The sequence below is a fragment of the Canis lupus genome, chromosome 6 (genome assembly GCF_003254725.2).
Source record: "Canis lupus dingo isolate Sandy chromosome 6, ASM325472v2, whole genome shotgun sequence".
NCBI lineage: Eukaryota > Metazoa > Chordata > Mammalia > Carnivora > Canidae > Canis > Canis lupus.
Window position 1 is genome coordinate 65823070 of NC_064248.1, and position 26183 is coordinate 65849252.

Here is a 26183-nt window from a genome sequence, read left to right on the forward strand (position 1 = left end):
ATGGTGCTGAGAAAACTGGACAGCAACATGCAAAAGAATGAGACTAGGCCTTATCTTATACCCTAAAGAAAAATGGACTCTCAGTACAGATTAAGGACTTGAGTGTAAGTTCTGAAACCATGAAACTCTTAGAAGAAAACATAAGTGATAAGCTCCTTGACATAGGTCTCTGCAATGATTTTTGAATTTGATACCAAAAGCAAAAACAACGAAAGCAGAAATAAATAAGTGGGACTGCCTTCAACTGACAAGCTTCTGCACAGATAAGGAAACTATCCACACAATGAAAAACCAGCCTATTGAATGGGAGAAAATCTTTGCTAAACATGAATCTAATAAAGGTTAACACCTGAAATATATAAAGAACTAATAAACTCAAAAGCAAAAAAAATTAAAAAACCATGCAATCCGATTTACAAATGGACAGATCTGAATAGATGTTTTCCCAAACAAGACTTACAGATGGCTAACAGGTACATGAAAAGATATTTAATATCATTAATCATCAGGGAAATGCAAATCAAAACCACAGTGATGGGTGGCCTGGGTGGCTCTGCGGTTTAGCGCTGCCTGCAGCCCAGGGCCTGATCCTGGAGACCTGGGATTGAGTCCCGCGTCGGGCTCCCTGCATGGAGCCTGCTTCTCCCTCTGCCTGCGTCTCCGCCTCTTCCCCTCTCTCTGAATAAATAAATAAAATAAATAAAATCTTTAAAAAAAAACCCACAGTGATATATCACCTCATACCTGTTAGAATGGTTATTATCAAAAAAGATGAGAAATATGAGTGTTGATGAGGATGTGGAGAAAAGGGAACCCTCTTGCACTATTGGTGGGAATGTAAATTGGTGCAGCCACTAGAGAAAACAGTATGGAGTTTCCTCAAAAACATTAAAAATTGGGCTATCATAAATAATCTAGCAATTCCACTTCTGGGTATTTATCCAAAGAAAATGAAAACACTAATGCCAAAAGATACGTGCACCCCCATGTTCTTTGGAGCATTATTTATACAATAGTCAAGATATAGAAACCACCTAAATGTCTACTGGTGGATGAATGGATAAAGAAGATATGATATACACACGCGATGGAATATTACTCAGCCATAAAAAAGAATGCAATCTTGCCATTTGTGACAATGTGGATGGGCCACAAGGGTATTATGCTAAGTGAAGTAAGTCAGAGAAAGACAAGTGCTGTATATGCTCTCTCTTATATGTAGATTCTAAAAAAAAGAATACCTGTGGGGGAATGGGCAAAATGGGCATTGACAGGAAGTGGGAGATACAGGCTTCTGGTTACAAAATGAATAAGTTACTGAGATGAAAATTACAGCACGGGGAACACAGTCAATAATATGATAATAGCATGTATGGTGACAGATGGTAGCTACAGTGTGGTGAGCACAGCATAAAGTATGAGCTTGTGGAATCACTGTGTTGTACACACGAAACTAATGTAACACTGTGTGCCAGGGATACTTCAATAAAACAACAACAAAACAAGCCAATAGATAGTTAGAATGGATTCATAGCTGTCAGAGGCAAGGTGAGAGGTGGGGAAAATAGGTAAAGGAGGTAAAAAAAAAAAAAAAAAAAAAGATTGTTTGCTCACTTTGTGCTGTGTGAATTAAGAAGATCCAAGAGTAGGAGCAGGAAATCGAACAGGAGATTAATGCAGTAATACAGAAAAGGGACAGTGGCCACTCTAAACTAGGATCATAGTTGAGGAGAGAAGTCATTGAGTTTGGGAACAGGTTTTAAAAAACAAAAACAGCCTCCTATTGGAGGTAAATGGCAACAATATGGTACAAAGCCATGATGACATTAAAGTATATTTAGCACCTGCTCCAGCACAACCCTGACCAAACAAAACGGACTTGGGCAGCAGCCATTAAAAAAACCCAAAACTTCGAGTTTCCTAACTTACTTAGTAAAACTGGCATGACTTTTGAAAAATACAAAAATAATAACCTACAATGAATGGGCTGGAAAATTTTTTTGGGAAAAAAAAAGTTTTAAAACTGTGTCTTAGTCATAAGATGTCCTAAGCATTATAGTATACTCTGGATTTTGGAAATTTGAAATAACCTACTCAACTCCCCTTTTCTCATTTTGCAGATAGAGAAACAGAATCACACAAGTGAAATGATCTGCCTGGGGTCTCTAAAGCTGATTAGCAGCACAGCCAGAATTAGAATCGTCTACTTTGGAGGTCATTTCACCATGCCACCTGTCTGGTAGAGGAATGTCTGCTGGGTGCTTAGAGTCATCAACAATCCACAAGTTTAGAATCTCAAAAATAAAGATACTAAATTTTGGAAAAAGCAAAACTCTGTGTGGCTTTGGGGATTTGCCTCTGAAGGGAAGGATTATGCCTTTTTCCTTTATCTTCTCCCTTTTCACTGTTGGAATACGGACGTAATGGCTAGAGCTAGAGCAGCCATGTTGGATCCATGAAATGAAAATCACGTAAGTTGAGAATGGCAGAGCAATCCTGGATCCCTAAATTATCAGTCCACCTTATCAGTCCTGGAATGCCTGGGAACATTTTTACATGAGAAAGAAATAAACATCTGTCCAGTTTAGGGTTCCTTTATATAAGAGATTTCACAATTACATGATTTGGTACCCATAAGTGACATGCTGTCCTAAAAAAAGAGTCTTGATTGTGCAGCATTGGGTGAGGGGGGCAATGATAATAATGGTTAGAAATCTGATGATCCTTCACTAGACCATTGCAAAATATTTGGTAAAATTGTTATCTGTGATATGTTGGAAGTTAGACCAGGTGCCCACAGAGCTTGTAGTTTTAGAGCTGTGTTTATGAGTTGGGCTGTCCCTTGGAGACATTTTGGAAGTTTGTGGAGCTTTTTTGGTTGTTACAATAAATAGAGGAGGGAACTCTGTGGTCAGGACCAGGGATGGTAAATGACCTGCAATATAGAGAAAAGTCACACACGATAAGAACTGGCCTACATCCCTCATGACATCATGATTTTTTTCAGAAATGCAAAGACGCTGTAAATTGAGGGAGGCTTTTGTGTTATCTTACTCCAAACTTTACTAAGAATGGTACACCATTTCAGGAAACCACTCACTGTAGTGCTGCCTCAACACAACTCAACATCCTGGCGTGAGGCTGCATTTGTGGTTATTGTACAACACAGAGATTCTGCGTTAGGTGCAGGCATCTCACTACTTCATAATGTCATGTAGGGTGGTTGTGCCTGAACATCTGCTATGAATCATCTCAGAAGTTATGTGTGAACACTTCAGATTATGCCCTCCAAAGAAAGCATGCATTCCTCTGCCCTTTTCTCTTTTCCTGCTGGCTGAAGGCAAACATGATAGCTGGAGCTGGAGCAACCATTGGGTCAGGAGACAGAAGTCACGGTTGGGGATGACAGAGCAATTAGAGAGAGCCTGTGTCACTGAGGCCGCACAGCTGCTATCTGCTGCCCATCTAAACCGTTCTATGAGAGAGAACAAACTTTTTTATTGTTTGAGCTTCTGTGTTTTGGTCTTTTGGTTGTTGTAACAGCTTAAGTAGATTTTTATCTAATATAGACAGGAAGAGCAAAATAGAAGTGAAATGTAGCACAGGTCACAGAATTTCCTGTCAAGTATCCAATCCCAGAAACATTTTCGATGGTAAATTTAAAAGCCAGCATAAGTATAATATGAACAACTTGAAAAAGATGTTTAATTAATGAATTTATCTTTTTCTTTCAGTGTAACCAAGAACACAGAACTGGCATAAAAATTTTGAGAATAGGTAAAATAACAGGTTCATTCTTATAAGGATAAAATAATTTTAATTAGGGACAGTGTTCCTATGAGTTATAATTCATAATTTGGAAAGGTGCAGACATGTGTGTTTTGGCATAAGCATGATGCTTTTATTCTATTTTGTACATATGTAAATACGTAAATAAGCATCCAGAATCCCCAGATATATACAATACCATGCCGAGTTTCCAAATGTATACAATAGATAAATCTCACAATTTTTTTTATTTTTTATTTTTTATTTTTTACAAATTTAAAAACAGTAATTTGAAAACAGACTAAAGGGATCCCTGGGTGGCGCAGCGGTTTGGCGCCTGCCTTTGGCCCAGGGCACGATCCTGGAGACCCGGGATCGAATCCCACGTCGGGCTTCCGGTGCATGGAGCCTGCTTCTCCCTCTGCCTGTGTCTCTGCCTCTCTCTCTCTCTCTCTCTCTCTCTGTGACTATCATAAATAAATAAAAATTTAAAAAAAAAAAAAAAAAAAAAAAAAAAGAAAACAGACTAAAAGGAGGTTAAGGGACTTGGAAAATTTTTTATGTATTTACCAAGTATTTTTTTTACAAATATTTTGTATTTAAAGTGAACGGTGATTTTTTTTTTAGATAATCATCCTTAATCCTCATAGTATTGGGCCTACTGGGAAGCTTTATCTTTTCACATAATGCCAGTTTCATAATTATGTTGTGATTTAAGGACCAAATATGTTTTTGCAGTGCCTGGCTCAGTGACTTGCATTCAGTGGGCACTCACTAAATGTTTGGCCCCAAGAATGTTTAATGATTATATTCCTGAATGATGTATAGTTGTACTGGCTCCCCGTTTATCATTATACTGAATATAGAAGAGACCAATTAAAATATCCCAACAAAAGAACCCAAAGAATTCTATTTTTAAGTTTGATCTTGTCCATTAAAAAAAAAAAAAAAAGGACACTTGGGTGGCTCGATGGTTGGGCTTCAGCCTTTGGCTCAGGGCATGATCCCTGAGTTCCAGGATCGAGTCCCGCCTCCAGCCCCCTGCATGGAGCCTGCTTCTCCCTCTGCCTGTGTCTCTGCTTCTCTGTGTCTCTCATGAATAAAATAAATACAATCTTTTAAAAAAATTTAAAAAGCAACCCCCCAAAAATGCACACACACAACAGCCAAAGGAAACCAAGAAAGAAAGGAAAAAAAAACCAAAACTGGAATCTTGATCATCAAGTGAGTTTCGAAGAAAGCAAATTCCGAAGATAGAGATGAGGAGTCGTGGTTGCTGATTCCCCATTTCAGTGCTTTGTTTTAGCTGACCACACTTCCTCCCTCCGTGGAGAAAATCGATGCACAATGAAATTATCTGTACTCATCTCTAGTAAATAAATAGCAGAAATCTTTCTTGTTTCAAGACATCAATGTGAAACAATTGTTCACATGAAGGATTTGGCTTGTTTTTCTCAACAGCCCTTTCAATTTCCCACTTCCCCAATTAAAACCAAAGTAAAACATTTTCATAAAGTGAGCAAACAGCAGCCCCAGAGATGAACTACACAACTGAAACATTACTTAGGGGAAATTTCACTCAAATATCTGCTTGACGTATATTATGCGGAAACGACAAGTGTTTGCATGTTCACGCAGACTCGTACTGCAAAAGAAAGAGTTTGGAAGGAATTAAAAACGTAAGGTAGATGAGCAGTGACGACAGCAACTATCAGGAGGATGCCCGTAGTTAGCAGCCGAACGTACCACCCTTAGATTGCACATCGGAGACCCCTGGGCTTACATCTGCACACACGTCAAATCTGTGCAAGTTATGACTCTATTTACAATGTCTGTATGTACAGTTAAGGAATTTAACAAATTATCTCTGAAAGTACACTTAGAATGCGGCTGATGATGTTGTTATATGTGTAGAATGTTAGGCTTTTTCTGGGTGTTTTACACCCTGCCTCTCCAATTTGTCCTTAGATTTCCAACCTACGTTGCAGGAACTGTATCTAATTCAGTGTGCTTTGCACCAGCGGCATACTACTTGCACTAAATAACTGTTTATCATCGTGGAGTGCCTTAAAGTAAACACAGCACAATTTCAGCTGCCAAAACCCTGCTATGCATTTATATGTTGCTTTTAAAAACACATAACCCGGAGTAAATCACTTAAACATGGCCTGCTGTCCCATTTTCGGTCTGCGGTCTGTTTCTACTTTTTCTTCTTCTTCCAATGTTACGTATATTTGCACAGCATCTCCAACTTTATGTCTAGATCAGGCCATTTTTTTTACGACAAGTTCAGTTCTTTGAAAAGATAAGTTTTTGGTCTCTGATAAAACTTTAGCATTCGGAGACAAGGCTGAAAGGAAAAAAAAAAAAGGAAATGAAAGGACAGGACAGGATGGGACCCGTGCACTCTTACACTCACACACATGTGCACTGAAGAAGGGTGTATCATTACAGAGCAACATGCCAAAGGTAGAGGCATTTAGCCAAGGAATGGTTAATAACAGATCTTTAATTTGAAAAAGATTGGAAAACCAAAGTGATTTTTTAAATGTTTTAAAATCACTCTCACATCTTCCTTTGTTGCTTCTTTTCACTTCTTTCAAAGAAACTTGACAGCTCTGGGAAAACAAAACCCTTCAACAATTGTCGAAGCTAAGAGTCCCAGTCCTCAGAAAAAAAAAAAAAAAAAGAAAAGCTCTTTCTACACTGGATACACTTAGAGCAGACCTGAACGCAAGTACTAAGCAGCAGCTCGGTAACGGCGATTTCGAATCACTAAAATTCATCCAGAGATGCCCAAAAGCTTAGAACCAGCAAGCCCTGATTATGGGTTAAGAGAGAAAACGGAGAAAGAGAGAGAAAGCTTCTCAAATGTATGCTCTTGTTATTAAAATTTTAAGAAAAAAAATCACAGCTTTCACCCAATATCTGAAATAGTGAAGAATCTTTAAGAATAACTTGCATTTGATCCTTTAACCTTTGAAAAAGCTTTAAAGATTGGCAGCCTTTTTCTGTTCTTACCAGATATTGAATATTCTCAGGCATAAACTATGTAAAGTACCCCTAAGATAGGACATGACTGTTAGAATCCTAGATTTATAGAAGTAAGGTCAGTGGGGTGTAGCCAGAAACTCATGAGTTTGAGAATCAGAAAACCTTGCTAGGTATCTGCCTCAAACACTAATTCAGTCTAACTTGAACAAGCTATTTAAGCTCTAAGCGTTTAAAGAGTATTTATTTATTTATTTATTTATTTATTTATTTATTTATTTATTTAAATTTATTTTTTATCGAAAGATCGAGCACAAGCAGGAGAGGGAAGAAGGGCAGAGGGAAAGGGAGAAGGAGACTCCCCACTGAGCAGGGAGCCTGACACGGGGCTCCATCCCAGGACCCTGGGATCATGACCTGACCCGAAAGCAGAGGCTTGACCAACTGAGCCATCCAGGTGCTCCCAACCTCATTTCTCTTCTCTGAAAAATGGGAATTGTATTATTTGTCTTGTTTGAGCTCAAAGTTGTCATGTGGATCAATGAGGTCATATACGTGAATGTGCTATGGTGCTGGTGAAGATCTGCAGATAAAACCTAATAGCCCCCCCCCCCAAAAAAAAACCTAATAGCCCCTAACACAGTTCTCATCAGCAGATAAGGTAAACGAAGCCCTCTGTGCTTACGTGACCCCCACGGTTTAATGCATAATGGGACCGGAATTAGAACTTTGGGTTTACCAAAGTCTGTAAAAGGAGATTTTTCTCAAATTTTCATGGTGAGGCTTTGCCTGAAAAGCCCACCATATGAACGTGTCCCATGTGTTCCTCTTCTTTTTGAAATTCATGAGTCGACCTCTTACACTAGGAAGGAGTCAAGACCTACAGACTGAATAAAGACATTCTGCTTCCTGACTCTGAAGTGCCTAAAACAATGATTCCCAATTGATCTTCTTTAGATGTCGAGGAGGAAGTCAGGTGGGAGGAGGGATCGGATTTGGAGTTATTTCTGTAAGAAAGTACACCAATTTTGGTAATAGAACATGTTATATGGGTTACACACATTAGTATTGCTATGCTTCCAATGTGTGTAGCTGCTATTAAGATTACTCAGATAAAATTCATCTGAAGGCATTGTGGAATTCAGAGTGGCTTTTGGTATTTTGTATATATATTTTTTAAATTTTTTTTTAATTTTTTATTTATTTATGATAGTCACAGAGAAAGAGAGAGAGGCAGAGACACAGGCAGAGGGAGAAGCAGGCTCCATGCACTGGGAGCCTGATGTGGGATTCGATCCCGGGTCTCCAGGATCACGCCCTGGGCCAAAGGCAGGCGCCAAACTGCTGCGCCACCCAGGGATCCCTATATTTTTTAAATTTAGATTAAAGTACATGCAACTACTGGAAAAAAGGACAACTCAGACTTTTAAAAAATTGGGAAATTTTGTCCAATCCATTTCTTCCTATGTTGGAATGATATAATGACTAGATATTTGTTGGGAAACAAATTCAGGGGAACATATTTAAGGGCAAAAGTATGTGGGAGTACCTTTCATCAAAAAAAAAAAAGCGTGTGATGGGGCACTTGGGTGGCTCAGTCGGTTAAGCATCCGACTCTGGGTTTAAACTCAGGTCACGATGTCATGGGTCCTGAGATCGAGCCCCACGCCAGGCTCCGTGCTAGGCGGGGTGTCTGTTTGAAGATTCTCTCTCTCTCTGCACCTCTTCCCCTCATGCGTGCTCATGCTCCTTCTTTCTCTCTCTCTTTCAAATAAATAAATCTATTAAAAAAGCATATGAGTCGTCCAAATTTCTTTAAAACATAATTATGCAAATAATTCTGACCATTCTTCAGTTGGTCATTATTGTGGTACAAATTATACTCTTTTATTCATTGATTTCACTTGCCTTTTTTGGGGGGTTTCCAGGAGGTAAGAATGACCACTACGTTATTTTGTGAATTTAGTTTTTGTTCAGTCTGAAAAATTCCTTGGAATAACTTGGTGAGAGGGTAAAATCTGCAGGCCAAAGTATGATTCATAAAAGTCTAGTGCTTAAGCTTAGTCTTAAACTCAATGGATGTGGAGATTGCAAAAATTTAAGAGAAGGAAATGTGCATTCTGAATTTGGTACACAACTCGTGCAAATCAACATATCCAGAAATTCTCCTAGCAGCACTTGAAATGTAAAGGAAAAGTTATGGTAATCTTATTTAATGGGCTTCGAAGGATTTATAACAAAATGTCAATTATGTATAAAATTTTAAATGGGAAATGGGAAAAATGAGGATAAGAATCACTGGACTAATTAGTAATAATAATAGAGCTGCAATTTATTGCGCTCTTATGCACATTTAAGCTTTGTAATAATCCTGAAGGGTAGTTGTTAGTATTCCCATTTGCAGATGAGGAAATCAGAAATAGTGGACAGAAGCCATGAAGCTCATAAACGGCATAACTGGAATTCAAACTCAGTTCTAACTCAACTCGAGAGCGTTACCTTCCATTATCTGGGATGATGAAATGGCTACAGAGATGTTCAAATAGTTTCTTACGCCAGCCAAACCCAATATGTGGCTGTGGTTTAAAAATGGGTCCAGGTGTTGTGGGATCTGAAGCCTATAAAAATTTAAGCAACAACGAAAAATTAGATATAGGGGCTCATGCAAGTGAAGGGGCCTTGACCTTCCTGATAAATCCATCATGGAGTAAGTTGGTTTCAGGAATTCACCCAACACCTAACCCAGGCCCTTCATTCTAGTTAGGATTCTCATTCTAACCTTAAATCAACAATACCATTAGGCATTTGTGCTGGGCCTTAGGGCGGTGGTCCTCAAATAATAATAATGATAATAATCATTAGTATCATTAATGATCATTAATAATCATCATTATTATTTTCTTTTTTCTGCTTTAACTTATAAGAAGATATATATATAACAAAGTCCCTTCCATAACAGTGGTCCACTGAGACATGGATTCCTGGCAGTAAATGTCGTTGCTCTGAAGTGAGACTCACAGCATCAGGGTACGAGAATGGTTTTTTTCTTAAAACCAGTACCATGTATTATGTATTCAACACCCGAACGATTTATTGCCTGTCCACTACGTATTAAGCATGCTGTTGGTTCTAGATTACAACACAGAACCCCAGAGATAAACTTACCCTAAAGAAACTTCTAATTCTTGAGATTTCTGTTGGTTACATCACCTCCTCTCAAATACACAGGTTTAAAACCTTAGTGCCACCCATGAGTTTTTCTCTCCTTCTCCACGTATCTCGCCTATTGTGTTGATTTTTCCCTGTGAAATGTCTTCCGATTTAATGATAATTCTCCTTTTCTGCAGCACAAGTCCATATCTCTCCAAGCTCTGATGATCAGACTTCTTTCAGTGTCCTTCTTATTTCAGCAAATATTTATTGCATACCAGGTAAGCATCAGATAGAGCGGTAGGTACTTAGGCTTCTACACTCTGTTCCTTTTCCTCTCTGATCCATTCCGGAGACTGAAAATACACTCTCCCCTGGTCATGCAGAGCCTCTAGAGGTTTTGTCCCAGTGTAACTAGACTGAATGCAATGAGGCTGTGTGATGAAGAAGATCACAAGGGTGTTCTTGAGTTGGTGCTATCCAGAGAAAGGAGCAGCTTGAACTGATCGAAATAAGGTGCGTGCCTGGATGGACTGCATCCTGGGCCACACTCATGGGAAGGAAAAGCTGAAGCCCAGGAAATGGGAGAGGAAGGCCGTTCACCCTGAACTCCTGGGCCTGCCTCTACTGGAAAGATGACTGGTGATCATTGAGCATTTATTAGTTGACTGATTCCAGTGTGTACTGAGCCACAGCTCTGTTGAGAACAACTCTGCAGCCATCGGGTGGCCCCAATTCACACCTTCCGCTGTCTCCCCTTCATTACTCACCCTCACACAATAGTCAGGCCAGTCTTCCCATTCTTATTCCCTTCTGTGTAGTTTAGTTGCGTATGCAACTTCTCTTGCAAACCCTGTCTCTCTCCTTCCTGCCCCGAAACAAAATTCGTGATTCAGGTGTTCCTCAATCACAGCCAGTCTTTTGTCATCTATTAGCCACATCTATACATGGTAGGATTGAGAGCTTTGGGATCACACTGATGGGATTTTATTCCTGATTCTTATTATCTTCTGGCTTTGTTACATTGGGCAAGTTAACCTACCACTCTAAGACCACTCTAAGTTTATATATATATATATATATTTTTTTTTTTTTTTCTCCTTAGGTAATCTCTATACCCAACATGGGGCTCAAACTCACAACCCTGAGATCAAGAGTCTTACGCTCTACCAACTGAGCGCGCCAGGTGTCCCCTGTTTAAGCATTTTAAAGATAAAACGTAGGACATAAAGTTGTCGTGAGGATTAAATAAGACAGTCTAATGTAGCAAGTCCATACTATGTGCTCAATGCACACTGCTTTTAATATTCATCTTTATCAGTGCCTTGAGGACATCCATGTCATGGCCTTTTACTTCCTTTATATTTCCCATAGCACCTCCTGCAGGCTGGACACTGAGTAAGCTTCCAATAAATATTCCGTTGTGCCCAATATATGTTGGATGGTTCATCGTAACAAATAATGCAGTTCTCCCTCCTCAGAAGAGCACCACCGGGCCCGTCTGGAACGTGCTGACTATTCTTGCTATGGTCCATTATTAGCACCAACTTCATCCTGTCTTCCTGGCCCCTCATCCTCATGCTTCATGTTACAAGTCACTAAATGTTCTGGATTCTTACTTTAGCATCTCTCCCAAATCTCTTCCTCCCTTGTCTTTCCCACTGCCCTTCACCTCCACACCAGCTGTTTTGCAGCTCCCACCTCCCCTTGTGGGCCGGCGGCTCCAACTTCCTTCCTGGATTCCGTACCCCCCCCCAGCCCGGGCCCCCAACAGCTGCCAGGTTAACTCCCTAAAACAGCATTTTTCATCCTGTCTTTCCCCCACTGCTCATTAACTTACCCTGTAAAGCCCACACTCCTCCACTTGGTTTTTAACGTTCTTCATAAATCTCTTTTCACCTTTCCTAGCAACGTTTACATTTAGCTCTATGTACTCTTAGTCTAGAGATTTTTTTTTTTTTAAGATTTTATTTATTCATGAGAGACACACACACAGAGAGGCAGAGACACAGGCAGAGGGAGAAGCACTCCCTGCGGGGAGCCCAATCCCAGGACCCTGGGATCATGACTTGAGCCAAAGGCAGATGCTCAAGCACTGAGCCACCCAGGTGCCCCTAGTCTGGAAATCTTACTCATTGTCCTCATAACATGCTTTCCTCACTTTTTCTCCAAAGCTGCTTCTATTTTCTCCATTTATAACATCCAATCCTAGTCTCTTCATCAATACAGATCTTGTCCATCCTTCAAGATGGGGTAAAAATTCTATTTTATCCATAGATTTTCTTTCTACATCAACCAATAATGAGGGCTGATGGCTCGGATCCTGAGACAGTGGTTTGAGTGCTCACTACATGCCAGGCACTGTGCCCAGGGCTTGGGCGGCCAATACAACAAGGTTCTGTTTCTACGCTAGTGAATCTCAGTTGTCCCCTTTCTAAGGCTGTGGTGCTCACTGCGTCACTAGTCTTGATACAAAACGCACATTGCCTATCGTATCCCACTAGCACCACTTTGAGATGAGGAAAGTGAGGTTTAGGGAGGCCTTATGACTCAGGGTCCTACTGATAAATGATCTCCTTTGTCTTTGAATGTTCCTAAAGGGCAGATCCCCGTTAGCATAGTTTTTGGTGATGCTAACAGTAGCTGACAGGTTAAATGCTCAATTTGAATTTCTTGAATAAAAACATTTTGATTTTTTATATATGGATTTTTGGTTTTGCTTTGGCAACGTTTGCAGCTAGAAGTGATTGAGAGATCATTGGCTTTTGATTTTTCATACCCTCAAAACATATCCTTTAACCCGATAGCCAGAGAAATGTCGCAGTCAAAGGTGTCTCAAAAACAGTCAATACAACTCTTTCAAATAAAGGTAAAATTGCGCATTAAGCCGCATAAATAGGTGGATTTGTATTAGCTTTGCCTTCAGGCAAACTTATTCCAGAATTTTAATAACAAACATATAGGGAAAAAAGTGTGATTTAGTTTTTATTTCCCAAATATGGGGAGTTTGTACATTTGAAATAGACTTCCCTTTGGGCAGTGTTGATGCAGGTAATGGCAAGGCAGGCATATTTCCATCAGCAGGAGCTCTTTTTGAAGCAGGAAAAACATAAACACCCCCCAAAACAAAATCTTCTCCCTCTTGAACATATATTCACTTCAGAGAAAAACCTCAGTAGAAGGGAGTTCTAATTGGGGCTTATAAAAGTTTAACACAGAATGATGTTAAACATTACATTTCTTTTTTTTTTTTTTTTTTACACATTTAAAGTGATTTTCCTTTGAAGATGCATATGACATTTTGCTTTCTCTTTCATCACATTTATTTTAAAAAGGTTAATTTTATTTTAGGGCCATATATCTATTTACCAGTAGTTTGCTACTAATCAAGCTGTTACATCTAGATAAATTTGTTGTACAAATTCCATGTGAAGAGGGGCATTCTTGTAAGGAAAATATCTACAAAACATAAAGTGCAAAATAGCTGACCAGGGCTTTTATTATCATAACTTGTATCATTTCTGGACCACTGTCACTAGACATTAATTCCCACAGGGTCAAAAGTTATTCTGCATGCCTATGTGTTGCAAAGTTGCTTTCAATTATTAATAAAACAAGCAAATATTAAATGAGATGCACTATATGATACAAGGAAACAAAATAAGCTTGCAAATCTGCTTAATTTTCTCTCTTTAGCTTTTATAGACTTGTTTAAAAATGAACCATAGAAAATTCTCTGTACATTTTAACTGGGAAAGTACAACGAATGGTATCTCCACTCTCTCCTTCTTCTCAATGAGTGCCACTGGTTGTGCATCAAGGTGAGGATATGTCTTTAATTATTAGCACTCCATGCTTGTCTTACCTTATCAGCTTCATTATCAAGTAACTATCAACCTCATTATTAGGAAAGAATGTCAAGTAATTTGAAAGCCTCAAATAAAATCATGGCGAGAGTTAGAGCATTTGAATCCAAGCTGTGCTGGGAAGTGTCTAACCCCTGGCTCTTCCCATCCCTGGTGCTATTAATACCTTGATTTTTAGTGTTTGCTGACTTCCTTGGGGCAAATGCTTCCATCAGCACCCATTGCAAGCTACCAACACAATGCCATTGACACAGAGTTGAGAAGACCTTTTATAAATTATGTCAGAAAGCATACTTAGGATGTCCATTTGGACATTTTGCCGTGAGTGGAATATTAGGTTCTTTCTGGGTGCTTTTTAAACCCTGCTTTCTAACTGGTATGTAGATTTCAAGCTTACCTATTTGAAGGGAGCTGCCTCCCACACACCACTGAGCCATTCTCCCGCTAATTAGAAAATATGTGCTTGAAACCAGTCACACTGGGATACGGGGTACAACTGTTAGTCACAAGCTAAGATGTTTAAGGTTATCCTATTTCCATTTATTTTTTGAATATTAATACCCTCAAAAGATTCCAATTCAAAAGATACAAAAGTTGTAAGGAGTCTATCACCCCTGTATCCTAGCCACGAAGTTTTTTCCCCTGGAGATGAACAATGTTGTCAGTTTTAAATCTGTGTTGTGTATCTACACAAAAATATTTTATGCAAACGTATATAGCCCATCCCCTCATTTTTTAAAACATAAATGGTAACACGCTATACACACCGTTTTTTCACCTTTTGTTGTTATTGTTAATACATATTGACAAATGTTTTACATTTATATACGAAGAGCTTCCTTATTCTTTTTAACACAGCATAAATATTAAATTGCATGGTTGTCCCATTATATTTCTGAACTGTCTCCTGTTGACGTGGATCTATTTAGGTTATTTCCTATTTTTTGCTTTTACAAGGGCATGAAATTCCTATTAAGGCATTTTACATGTGTGGTTTTGCACATGTATATATATAGTCTTAAATACGTTCTCAAATTAATTCCTAGAACTGTGATTTCAGTTTCAGTATTACCAAATTTTGGATCTTTGTAGATGTTATAATAGAAAAAAAAACTCAAGATGACTGTGATTTTTATTTCCCAGATTATGAGTAATATTGACCATCTTTCTTTTTATTTAAGAGTGCTCACTTTTCTGTGAAGTTTCTGTACATTTCCTTTATCTTGCATTACGGGACTATTTTTAAATCTTTTCTCCCCCCCACCCATTTTTTTTAATGTATATAGAGAGAACACCGAGGGGTAGGGGGAAGCGGCAGAGAGCGAGGAAGAGAGAGAATCCTAAACTGGGTGTGGAGCCTGACACGGGGCTGGATCTCACGACCCTGAGGTCATGACCTGAGCTGAAGTCAAGAGTTGGACACTTAACCAACTGAGTGACCCATGCGCCCCTTAAACCTTGATATATGGTGGGGATAAGTTATGTACCCAAATTATATTTTTTATATGACAATGCCGCTTTTTCAATAGCCTTTGTTAACTAATCACTCTTTTCTCCACTGGTCTGATATGCCATTTTTACATATTAAATTCTTCTATGCTTTTCTATCTTTCTGGACTTTTTAAACCATGTTCATGTATTTGTGTATGTACACATGTGCATGCCAATATCACTCTGTTTTAGTTTTTAAAGCATTAGAAGACATTTTAATAACTGGAAGATGTAGTCCTCCCTCATGATTTTTCTTTATAAGGCTTTACATGTGGGGTACTTGGATGTCTCAGTTGGTAGAGTCATGAGTTTGTGAGTTCAAGCTCCATGTTGGGTATAAAACTTGCTTACATACATATGTAAATATAAAAAAAGAGACTTTTCATGACTCTATTTGATTGTGCATTTTTTCCATATGAACTCTGGCATCTGCTTATCTTGTTTCAAAGATTCGTGGATTGATATTTTATATAGGATCCATATTTATAGGTAAACCTAAGATAATGGACATCTTCATGATGTGTGTCTTATTATCCAAGAACATTGCATTGTATGCTTCTCTATCTATTCAAGTCATTTATGTTCTTCTGTAGCTTTTAAAGTATCATTATACAATGTTTGCTCATTTTTTGGGTTAATTTTTTTCCCAGATATTTTAGGGTTTTTTTTTTTTTCTGTTGCTATTGAGAAGCCAAACTTTGACTGTATTACAATTTTTAGTTTTTGAATGACATAGTTGGTAAGTCGAAAAGTAGGACATCTTCCCCAGAACATATTCAGAGATGAAATCTCTATTGAGCTTTCAAATGTAAATAAATGACTAGAAATGAGCCATCAACTTCTCGTTGGATAAGAGATTTCTATGCTCAGTTTATCAGATTGGAAAATGGATACAAAGCACACCCGAATTAGCTGTATCATTCTTACAACTTACAAGGTAAAATTCTATCTTATCATAATTACATGTTACCTCCTTGGTTTAATCATTTTCAATGTTAAGTTTTTGTGCCTTCCTTCCACTTATGTAACCTTGCGTGTGCACTAACTGAATGGAGAGGACGATCTCTTGAGCTGGCCTGTTATATTCATTGTGCTCCTCCAATGAAATTCCTTTCTTCTCCTATTCCGGCATACTTCTTAGTCACAATGAACCAGCAATTTTTTTCTAACCTTTTCCCAAGTTTCTTAGTCCTTACCATTCCACCAATTCTTAGCGTTGATTTTAGTAAATCAGCACATAGTCTATATTAAAAAAGGATGTATCTCATTTAGATGCCGATGACAATGTCTTCTCAACACCGCCCACGGCAGACAGAGGTGAACACACACAGGGGAAGGACTACTAAATCACACTGTGTATTTTGTATACTCAGCCAAAAGAAAAGAAGAATTTAATTCCTCACATCATCTTTTCCTGTGTCTCGGTAGCCTGACACCTTCCTCAATCACCTAACTAATGTGCGGAAAGAATGAAAACTCTTTGAGAAATCGGTGACCCAGAAAGTTACAAACCAAAAATTATGAAGCATCAAATGACATGCTATTTATCATTTTTCTTCTTCATAAAATTCACCACTTATACACTCTGCTTAGTGGCTATATATAAAAATGTTCTCTGGGCGGTTCATATGATTTTAATATGGTGTATATACGTACGTGTAAGATCTTTTTATTATAAAATTATTACTTGCTTATTAAAGAAGCCTTAAAATTAGAGAAGTGTAGGAACAAATCCCTGATTCATTCATGTTCCTAAATTCAAACACAATCTCTCCAATATTTTGAAAGCATAATTTTACCCATATATAGTCTATATAAAACTTTATCCTGCATAGCATATTAAAGGCATTTTCCTTTTTATAGTACATTTGAATGGTAAAATCTTTTAAAAATAAAGTATATAAAATAACAGACTTCTCCCATCATTATATAGTCTAATTAGCTACAAGAGACAGTAGGATATAGCAGTATGTGCATGGTTTGGGAGTCAGACAGATGTGGGTTCATCAGCCATATGCGTCTTCCTCTATATGTTCTTCGCTTTATCCCTACTGATTGAATTGCTGATTTTTAGCTGAGTATATGACCTCCCTGGATGAAGATGACACGCTCTTGCCTTCTTACAGGGAGCAGTTCTATCCAATATTACATGAGTGAAATGGTTTATGAAACTTCATAGCTTTATTTTAAAAATGAGGGAACATGCTCTTCCTTGCCCCTTCCTCCTTTCTGCTGGCTGGAACACATGTATGAAGGCCGGAGCTCAAGCAACCATCTTGATCCCAGTGGCAAAAGCACACTCCTGGGATGGAGCAAAGCTAAAAGTTTGGGTCTCTGAGGATTTTGTGAAATGTCATATTTACCCCAGACTGCCTGCCATCCTGAGCTTTTCTAATAGAGATTTTTATACATGTTTAAGTCACAGTTAAGTTGGACAAATTCTAAGTCACTCACAGGTTTATTGATTTTAACTTATACAATTCTTTCAGTGTCAAATCATAGGAAAACAGTAGTTTTCCATAAAACCCATCCATAGGATGGGTATTGTTTCCATAAAAACAAAAGAAAACTAAACCAACAAAAAATTCTCAAAGGCAGGAAATACCAGCATGGTTTGGCAGCTCACTGAGATTGGCAGGAACCTAGATTATTTTTCTTGTTTACTTTGTCATTCTCTTCTTTTTTTTCTAATCCCTTCATGATCCCCAAATGGCTGTTTCAGGCTCTAGCATTATCTACGTACATAAAAAATGTATAAAGCAAGAAGTAGGAAGCTATTTTCAAGAAATCCCCAGCAAGATTGTTCTTAAATCTCATTACCAGAATTATATCAGATGCCCATCCCTAGGCTTACTACTTGCAAAGGAGGGTGGGACTACTCTAATCAGTTTAGACTAGTCTAGATTCATCTCTTGGGGCTGTTTGCCTTTCTTCTCAAACAAAGTCAGAGCTCCATTAGCAATAAAGAAGCAGAATAACTGAAGGCTAAGTCATTAGCTTCAGCTGTCACACTTGTCATATGACTGTAACTTTGTGGTATTATCTGTGCAATGGGGTGACAATGATGCCCAACTCTTAGGAAAATCAAAAAAGATGCTACTTGAAAGGAGCTAGTAGAGTACATTGCTCATACTGGATGCTTAATATATGGTAGTTATCAGGATTATTATTATTTCCTTGAGTTGATGTATCTGATCCAATGCCAAGGATATTTAGGGTTAGCTTTTGCCTTTTTGGCTATTTTTTTTTTCTTAGAATTCTTTTTTTTTAAATTGAAGTTCGATTTGCCACATATAGTATAACACCCAGTGCTCATCCATCAAGTGCCCTCCTCAGTGCCCATCTATTCTATATAACTCTAAAATTGGCATCCTTTATACAGCTTTTTTCCCCTCTTCTCTCTGTTTAGGATTCTTTTCTTGGGTGTACTCCTAGAAGTATAATTACTAGGTCATTAAATATTAGTGGAATAAATTTTGGCACTTCTGGGATACCACAAAAGTTATATAGAAATCAGGAAGTCGAAACACTCCTTATACCTTCCTTGGCAAGTACACTGGGCTACACATAAAGGGAGACTCAGCTTTGGGGAACCATTAATACATTCAAACAGAAGTAAACTTGAGACATGTTCATTTTATCATTGTTCCAACTGCAGCCCCCCTTTTTTTCCAAAGAGAAATCAGTGTGGCATAATGGAAAGTTCATTAAACTTGTCTTCAAATTTCTGGGTTAAAATTTTTGCCTTGTCACTCTCTGTGAGCTTGGGCATGAGCAAGATCTCTGTGATTCCATTCATTTCCTTGTAAAATGGGGATAATAGAAATAGCCTAGCTACACTGCAGTGAATAAACACATAAGGCAACACTTTGGAAATTGTAAAGGAATCTAGATATAGAGATGATTATTAGTATCTATGGGAAAGGGCAGAGATTTAAAAAAAAAAAGAATGCCTTCAACTCAATAAAGCAAATACTTCTGCATTCCAGACATAGTTCTCAGGACTTCAATTCTATTACCTCATTTAATCCTCACAGTACCTTGAGAAGATAAATATACCATTATTATGATCATTTCGATGAAGAAATTGAGGTGCAAAGATGTTAAATACCCTTTTCCCACAGTTGCTATAGATTTGAACCCAAGCAGCTTGATTACAGAAAGCCGAGGCTGAGTCACAATGCTACACTGTTTCTGGTGTTTTTTTAAAAAATGCTAAGATGAATGCCTCTTTCCTAATGCCTGCACATCAAATCAGGGGACTTTGACCCAAGTAACAGCCTGAGTAGCCCACACTTCCCCTCCCCCTGGCTAGAGGGGTCTGAGTGCAGCCACATGAACGTGAAGCAGTTGCTGAGAGGGCACCTGACTGCAGTTTGGGCTCCTTTTCTTTTCTGTGTGTGTGTGTGATCACACATATTCACAAGTGCTGAGGACTGACGAAAAAAGAGCCATCCATCTATCCCTAGGACCAGTTGTGGAGAAGGTGGCATTTGCCTTCTCCCTCTGGGTCTTCACGTCTCCCTCCTGCTCTTCGTTTTCTCTTACCTGTTCCACGTCTGCCTGGCTTGTGCCTGTTGCTTAGAATTAAGCTTTCTATCCTTCTAGCTAAAAACCCAGTTTCAACTAGTTTCCTCTTTAAAGGGGTCTAATCAATGAACTTATGGACTACCTCAGGTATTAATAACGGAAATGAAGCATTGTGCTAATTGTGTCTTTCCAGTGGTAAATGCATTTGAACATATAGGGGTGATGGTTTAATTTGCAGATGTTAAAATTTAGAGCATTAACAGAAACTGGTGGGTGAGGGAGGAATATTGGGTGGAATTTGCAATACCCTTCAACTCATGCAACTGAGCCTACTCTAGCTCAGACAGGAAGCAAGTAAAAGAGAGAGAGAAATGGTAAAAAAGAAAAAGGAAAAGAAATAAAAGAAAAAAAGGAGAGGGCCGTGGGAGGGGAAGAGACATCTCTGGCAGTCCGAGGATTACTTCGGTTTTCTTTAGGAAAGCAAATGCCAGCTCTCCCAGCCTCCCTGGCAGTGAGGAGCGGCAATGGCCGATGAAATATTCACAGTCTGCTCTGGATTTCTCATGTGGGTGCTTCACCTCCCTCCTGGTCACTTCTTTCTTCTTCTTTTCAGAAATGAGGACATGGGATTAAAGCAGCAGCAGCAGCCATATGTTGATGGCTGAGGGAAAAGGCTAAATTAATCCCAAACAGCTTGGTTCTGACATCCTTAAGCCACTAATCAACACCAACAAGGCCTACCTCCGAGTGTGGGATTATGTGGGAAAGAATAAGTCCCTTATTTATTTAAGTTACTCTTTTTCTATTACTTGTAGCAGAACACAATTCTTAATCAATATGACCTCTGGCTGAAATGGGCTAAAGGCATTTAAAATGGCCTTCGATGACTACCTTGCACCTTCCCTGTCTAAATATATCTAAAGGATCTACTATTGATTAAGCACTCACTGCACACAAGGTGTTTTGCTAGCACCACTGACTCCTCGCGTGATGGCATGACGATGGTATTATTAGCTTCTGACAGAGGCTGCTGAAGCTCAGACAGCTTGAACCATTTGCTTAAAGTCACACTGTGTAAACACTGGGTCTTTTTCTGAAGGGTATATATATATATTTCCACTTAGCTCTCCTGTCCTCTCTCCTAGGCAGGGATAGAGCGATTGCATTCCCTGATCACTTCCTTCCTATTCACTCCACAGTCATGTCACAGAGGATTATGGCCCCGCATGGAAGCTGGTCAATGCTGGACTTACAAAAATTTTTATGGGGGCACCTGGGTGGCTCAATCGGTTAAGTGTCTGACTTTGGCTCAGGTCACACTCAGGTCATGATTCAGGGCCCAGGGATTGAGCCCCTCATTGGGTTTCCCACAGAGCGGGGTATCTGCTTCTCCCTCTGCCTCTCCCTCTGCCCCTTCCCACCTGGTGCTCTGTCTCTCTGTCTCTCTCAAATAAATAACATCTTAAAAATTTTTTTTAAAAAAGAATTTTTATGAACACTAAAAACATTCCTTACAATTAACTATTGTTTTATACCATCAGGGTTCACTACAAAATGGTCTGTAATCATGGAAAAAACATCGGGCTCATGTGTAGGCTTAAAATAGACCCTAAAGGTCAGGCGATACTTTGAAGGAATGATAATGGTCTTGAGAAAGATAAAGGAAAGTAATAATACAGGAAGATGAAGGAAGAAATGAGTGTTGGGATAACACCATGTTAGCCACTTTAGACGTTCATGGCCACCCACCACATGCTACCTTCCCAACCTCTGGCCATCTTGCAAAGGTGGGTGATTGGTCCTGACAAGGATCAGATGAAGTCATGGAGATGGATCCCTACATCCACTGTCATTTTGAAAGAAAAAAAAATATGTAAAGCGCATGCTACTTTTGTAAACATGCTTCATGAGCCTTAACATTTTGAATAATCATTTCAGTTCTGGACATTTATCCTAAGGAAATAATTATTGACATGGGCAAAGATTTTAAGCAAAGATGGTATTTGTCGTGCTATTTATGTGACCAGTAACTAATATATTGGAACAGCCTGAAAACTAATATTTTGAATCATGAAATTTGGATGATTATGTTTGAATAGTTGCACAATTAAATGATTCATACCAACAGTGGAATATCACAGAGACATTTAAAATAGAGCACAATCTTCTATTACTCTGTCCTGCCAGTGAATTATGTAGTACGCGCTATACAATAATTATTTCCGTAAAAAATACGATGCATGCACGTTTATGTATAGAAAATACAATAGAAGGACATGTATATGGCAAGTGTAAATGAAGAGAGGTCTCTGGAATTTTTTTGTTTTCTTCTGGTTGCACACATTTTATTTTTCTACGCTGAAAAACTACTTTTCTCCATATCAGTTTTGTTCTAGGAGAGGACACACTGGAAGTAAAAATAGTGAAAAAACTATGAAAGATGGTGCCCATGCAGATCACACAACGAACAAAGTGCATGGCCCACTCTCTATAGACACTGCCATAAACAAATGCCAGGAGAGGTGATTTATTTTCTGCTAACAGAAAACATTTTTTTTTTTTCCTGAGGTGCTTCGCTCCTTAGAAACATGATGCCTCTTTCCAAACATATTCTGGGTGGAAGGCACCATTGTCATGTTGGAAGCAGAGGCAGAACCACATTATTAGCCATGAATCAAGGGAAGCAATCATTTTAGGAGCCCTTAAAATAGCACCAACATCCACCAATGCAGATTCTTTTATTCGACCTTCCCTAAGACCCTAATGCTGCAGTTTAAATTATTTATTTTCACTCTTGCCTGTCCTCCTCCCATTGTTCTCTGTCTGGTGATGGGGAGGGACACCATTGACCAGAAAATCTAGCATCTCCTGCATACTGGCAGGAGATGAAGAGCTCGAGTGCCAGTCAGAGACTGAGGGGGGATTGTTTGAAGGATGGAAGAAAATTAGGTAGAGGATGTGACTGCACATATTGTTTGCCTTCCATTACGGATAATATACTGTTAATATTTAAATCAGAAAGGAATACCAGAATAAAAAAATATATTTGACCTTGCTTCTTTTCCTTGTCCCACTTTCCTTTCACCGGGTCAATATTGAAAGTATATATATAAACTGCATAAGGCCAGGGATCGGCATATCTTTAAGTACCCAACGCTGTAGCCATGGCAAGACAAAAGCTATATTAAATTTTATGCCCAATGCCGAGTTTTAAAAGTTTGCTGTCTTCCACCCAAATTTAATATTTTGAGGTTTTGGTACATACAAGCTTGACAAATCAACTTTCTGTTCTTGAGTTAAAGGCAAATAAAAAGCTTTCAGAAAACTTCATGAACATCAAATGTCAATTGCAACACAAGATTTTGATACAACTCTAAGTAAATCTGAAACATATGGATTGAATTTTCCTTGCAATATTCTAGTGTTTGGAAGGAAAATCTGTGCAAAAATGTGTTGTGGGTTTTCTGAAACCCCCAAAGTTGAAAAAACATTTTGATTTATTTAGACTTAGAAATGGGATAAGCATTTTGCACCCCAGGAAACTTAATTAGGTACCAAATTCAGTTTAGCACTGCATGGCACAGGGGCCTGAATGAGTGAACCCCCTTTTGGAGTTATAGCAAATGGTTTTAGTACATTTGAAGTACGGAATCTAATCAGTGGAGGAGCCAAGCGGTTTCTTTCTGGGGCTCTAACTACCCCATACAATCTCCATCAGCTTCCCCTCAAGTCACCTCCAATAAACATACAGTAAATAAACAATAAACAAGCAAAATATGCAAACCCAAACAACCCTACCACGTAAGTAAAAACTTCAAGGTTGTTACACAAACTGAACTGCCAGACAAGTTTCCCTATCCTACAGAAATTCTTGTGTCTCCACCAAGTACAGAGAAACACTGACGACCACCCTGATTTTGCTTTGTTATTTTGGAGCTTATCTCAGACCTGAAGCCTTTCGCTTGATTTAACTGCATTGCTTTCCAACCCTCAGTAAAGTTCCATCGAGGAACCTATGTCGCAGTAGTTCACACCATTCTACTGGGTCGGCGCACAAAAAATCACAGCAAGAAGTGGGCTGACATGACCTTTACAGGGTGGTAGCACTGCCATGGACCACTCCACCCTTATCAGACTGTGGTTGTCCTTCAAATACACTGATTTGCAGTTGCATTTTAGAAATCTCCTTTTTTGGGGGCCCCTGGGTGGCTCAGTGGTTGAGCGTCTGCCTTTGACTCAGGCCGTGATCCCAGAGTCCTGGGATAAAGTCCCATGTGGAGCTCCCCATGGGGAGCCTGCCTCTCCCTCTGCCTATGTCTCTGCCTCTCTCTCTCTGTGTCCCTCATGAATAAAAACAAACAAAAAAACAAAACAAACAAACAAAAAAATCTCCTTTTTCAGGTTAGAAATCGTCTCCAAATTAGAGATTCAGTAAATGGAATTGGTTTAAGACTTCCTTTGGCTTGGCTTGCTAAAAATGTAAAATCGTTACATAAACACAAACACAAAAACAAAAACATCTAAGCTTTTGATTCAGGAAGTTTTTGGATCACGTTTTGGTAACTATCTGTAGAAACTGGAAGAAGTACCTTAAATTCTGAAGCTCATTTTCCTCCTTTGTAAATATGGGCATACCAGTGCCTCCCTCCGGCACTGTTTCAAGAATAAGAAATAGAACACACAGTTTACCTGGCAGTGTTTTGCACATAGTAGAAGCTCAAATAGCATTACTTCTTTCTTCTCATTTCTTTGAATATTCTGATAACCATATTGCCCAGTATTTTGGTTCAAATCATCAAATAAATGATCAAGAACAACACCTATTGTCTGTTACAAAGTTGTCTGTTTTTTGCTTCCCAGGAACACAGAGATCTTACAAGCATCCACTCCAGGATCATGACCAGTTGTATATGTTTGCCCTTAACAAATTGAAAAACTGTTGAGGAGTAATTAGAAAATGAAATACCCCTCTCTCCTCTCTCTCTTTAAAACCAGAAAGCATTAAAAAGAGAAAACAATAGAAAAATCTTAAGGATGGGAGATATTTTAATTTTTCACATAAAAATATGCATTTTTTTTCCAAGACCATAATTACATTTCAAATTTTAAGATTCATGAGTTGTTTTTTTCCTCTCCTATCAGGTATCAAACACTGGCTTGAGAGATATTTGCTGTTACCAGGCATTGGGGACTAGGTAAAAAAAAATTAGCCAAGAGAAAGCAATGATTCTGATTAAGTAAATTCCATTGAACTCTTTCTAGTAAGCATTATTCAGGTCATGAATGCTAATTTGTCCTGCAGGGGGCTGTGGGTAATTACCCAGAAAAACTATCAGCTTTATTGAGTCGCTACAAAACAGTATCACTGAATGGTACATTGTAAAGGCAGACAACCTTGATGTGTACTCACAGAAGTGGGTATTTTTTTTCCCCTATTGGGAAGATTTTATAGGCGAGATAGAAATGATCATAAATGGCATTTTGCTTAGAAAAATAAAGCCACGTCAGCGTCACTTCCTGTTCGATAGTCAAAGAAAATTCCTGACATGCATAGACATGTATCTGAGAAGTGCCACCAAAATACCCAAACAATTTTAGCTTTGTGCATATTTAAAATTGTGTAGAATCAGAACCATCCTAAAAAAATGAAGCAAATATGGCACATTGGCCGCATTCCAGCAACTACACAGAACTGCTGACATTACTAAAATCTAGATAATTTAGTCCCATATGGGAATCCATACCACAATTATGTTGTCCCTGCTCCGACACAGCCCTGATTTTGCACTTCTTTACGCGTGGCTTTTTATAATCTTAATTCCCTTCACCAATAAAGCAATTTGCATTCACATAGTCTTCCTGGCTAAGACAGAAAGAAGAAGAAATCTGTTACATGACCTTGGTCTCTTTACAGTTGATTACAAGGAAACAAACTCTTCAAGTAACCCATTCTTTCATCTTTTTTAAATTGATGTGAAACATCACACTACAAACTGTTGGAGACTACCCACAGCAGGCTGGAGACTCACATATTAAAACGTAGGAGGCTCCCGTGTTTAAAATTACTCGGTCTGCTCATTTAGCACGAGGAGGTAAAATCCATACTAAGTTCAGACAGACGTACGTCATGGACAAACATCTACATGTTAAAGAGATAGCATTCCTCTACAAAAAGACTGGAAGAAGCTATTCCAAAATGTTGAGATTTAAAAAGTTATTTTTACAACTCTCCATCCTTTATTGAAATAATTTGAAAAATGTGCTGGCTTGATTCACTAAGGCCTATCCTGACACTTTGTAAGTTTAACAAAAAGTAATCATTTCCAGAACATTGTTTTCTCTATAATTTGGCCCAAATAGTGTCAGAGTTAAGTAGTCACATGGAAT

The 26183-nt window shown here is 38.6% G+C and overlaps 1 long non-coding RNA gene across 2 annotated transcripts in view; it reads left to right on the top strand.

Moving 5' to 3' along the window:
- The window catches only part of LOC112641002 (uncharacterized), a 44011-nt gene extending 41721 nt beyond the window's left edge, over positions 1–2290 (top strand). For both annotated transcript variants that reach the window (XR_003124415.2, XR_003124414.3), the window contains exon 5: positions 2121–2290. This is a non-coding gene — a long non-coding RNA (uncharacterized LOC112641002). The remainder of the gene's footprint in view (positions 1–2120) is intronic.
- Positions 2291–26183: the final 23893 nt, after the last annotated feature.